We start from the raw sequence: 2769 nt of genomic DNA, 5'->3' as shown, positions 1-2769 counted from the left end.
ACTCCCTTCAATACTAGCCACGTGCTCCTGCCAGTAGTGATCATATCATTATGATTTCAAACTTCTACGCTCTCCTTCCTAACATGATCCCACCAAATCTTATCTAAGGTGATCTTATGCAAAAATCCCTTAAACTTTGACAACCCTTACTAATGCTAATAATGGTCTTTCTAAATTTATGGGAGTTAATTCAACCCATATCACCTTTTTAAAAGTGAAGTATAACAATGATTATGCAAAAGGTGACACACACATAATAATTAATGATCAACCCCATAAAATTTAACTTATTTCTTTTATCACAAAGGTTTTTATGTTACCTAGTAGGCTGTCAATATTAACCTAGTTGCACATGTCAACTACCTCATGACCAATCATCACTAGCACATCAACCACCTTATTGCCTTCATGATAAATATGTTGAATGGTCACTTCCCAAAATTTCAAAATGAAGGTATGTGCATAATTGATTATTGGGGAAACTTTCCAGTTTATTTTATTTTATCTCTTAATTGTCTCAATAATGAGTTGTGAGTCACTCTTGATAATCAAATTTTGAATAGAAATCAGTTAGTATACTTGACTCCCCAAAATAGCTGCATAGATTCCACAAAGCTTCTGGTATTCTCACCATAGTTACCAGTATAAGCCATCACTAGATTACCTCTTTATCATCCCTAATAATACCTCCCACAAAAGTAAAACCATTATGAGTTGATCCATCAAATTTGTGTTTAAACCAAGAGGTCAGGGGTGACTTCGATCTCACTTTCTTCTTGGATATAGATTTGTAGTTGTCAAATTTAGAAACCACATTTCATTAAAATATAATATATTTATAATATAATACCCTATTATCAAAGTCAACAATCCTAAATCATGGAGCACCTTCTTATTATGAAAATTTTTCATTGTTTTCCAAATGCTCAAGCTCTAAAATATGTTAAATAAGTTGCATTATATGATATATTACAATGTGTATAAATCATTCTTACATAAGTGACATAACTCCAACTATATATTGATCTTTAATCCTTAAAACAAAATCAAGATCAAAAAAATTATTTAAAAATATATATATGATTCACAAACACTATAACTTGAATAACACCATTTGTGTGTCTTTATCACTAAGTTTGGTTTTCAACAAGGGACCATGAACACTATTAAAATAACATATATAGTAGCATTTTCTATATTTCATTAAATGCTCTTAGGCTAATGGAAAAGGCATTAAAATACTAACTATATTGTTCTCCCTTTAGAATATGATTACTATTGCTTATTATACTTAAATCAACTTGATGTGATGCAATAAGAATTATGAAAATAAATTTTGGGTCTAGAAATACATAGAAAACGTTGTTAGAAAAGATAATGCTAAAATAATTTTATGTATTTGATTAATTTGCATAATCTTTTATACATGAGGTATTCTATTGTAGGTATTACAATTTGGTAATGGCATAATATAATCAATTTCAATGGATAAATAGTTACACCAATGACATTATGCTAACATTCCCCACCTTTAATACATGGATCCTAAAAATATCAAATTCCCTTAAGGATCCCTCCGCAAGGCTTACCTAACAAAACATGATGATAACATTATTCAAAAAGATAATTTTAGAAAATGTTCTTTTTAAGTAGCAATTCCAAAACCAAGAGAGGCTCAATCAAGACACATTGTTAAGCTAGATAGTCTCAAATTATTACCTAGTGATCTGTAAGACATACAAAAATCTCTATCATTGTCTAGTGACCATGAAATTATATAACTCTAGATCATATACTCTAAAGCTTGCTCAACAACAATCCATATTGTGTGCAATATCAAGTTCCAAACTTGTCTCATAAATCAAGCATCACGATATATATATATATATATATATATATATACACTCTAAAGCTTGCTCAACAACAATCCATATTGCATGCAATATCAAGTCCCAAACTTGTCTCATAAATCAAACATATATATATATATATATATATATATATATATATATATATATATATATTCTTCACGTTTTTCAATATTAGAGAGAAAAATAAAGTAGAAAAAAAATGTCAAAAATTCTTCTCATGTAAAGCACCATACCAAAGCAAGGAGTTGAGTTGAGAATATGAAAATTCATCCATCGCCTAATGCTGCCAACCTCCAAAAATGAAGGTTAAAAACAAAAAAAGGGGGTTCATAGGAGGAATACTAATAATTTCTCCATCATTTAACATATATGCATCTTCAATGCAAGCAATATTGCCTTCTTCATCAAATTGTTCTTTTAGTTTACCCTTCAAAACATCACTAGCCCTAGTACAAAAAATCCATGTTGTGTGGTCCTTCTTCTTATAGTATAAACATTTATTATCTCATTTATTTATTTTTGACCACATTTTACTAATTTGTGACTATAATTCCTTGTCTATAAGATGATCTTCTTCTATAAGTTTCCTTTTCATCTTTTCTTCTATTAGAAGGGCTAAAGTCATAACTATAAGAATTTGGCTTATGGAAGTATTCACCCAAGACCAAGGAACTCAAACAAAAGGACAATAGTGGACCAAAGAGAAAGTATGATTAGAATGACGATATATTAATTCAATATGCCATATGCAAGTACACTAGGAGTGTCTGTATATAAAGACCTTTGGAGAGCTTCTAGAATGCATAGAAGTCAGCAACATGATAAGTCATACAACCAGGCACATGTTCACCAGATATGGGTTATCCTCCATTAAGCACATAAGTAAGTGCGATGATGA

Source organism: Cupressus sempervirens, chromosome 3 (genome assembly GCF_028749045.1).
Source record: "Cupressus sempervirens isolate cs-2001-9-10 chromosome 3, ASM2874904v1, whole genome shotgun sequence".
Taxonomy (NCBI): Eukaryota; Viridiplantae; Streptophyta; class Pinopsida; order Cupressales; family Cupressaceae; genus Cupressus; species Cupressus sempervirens.
Note: the sequence above shows the minus strand (reverse complement) of the source record.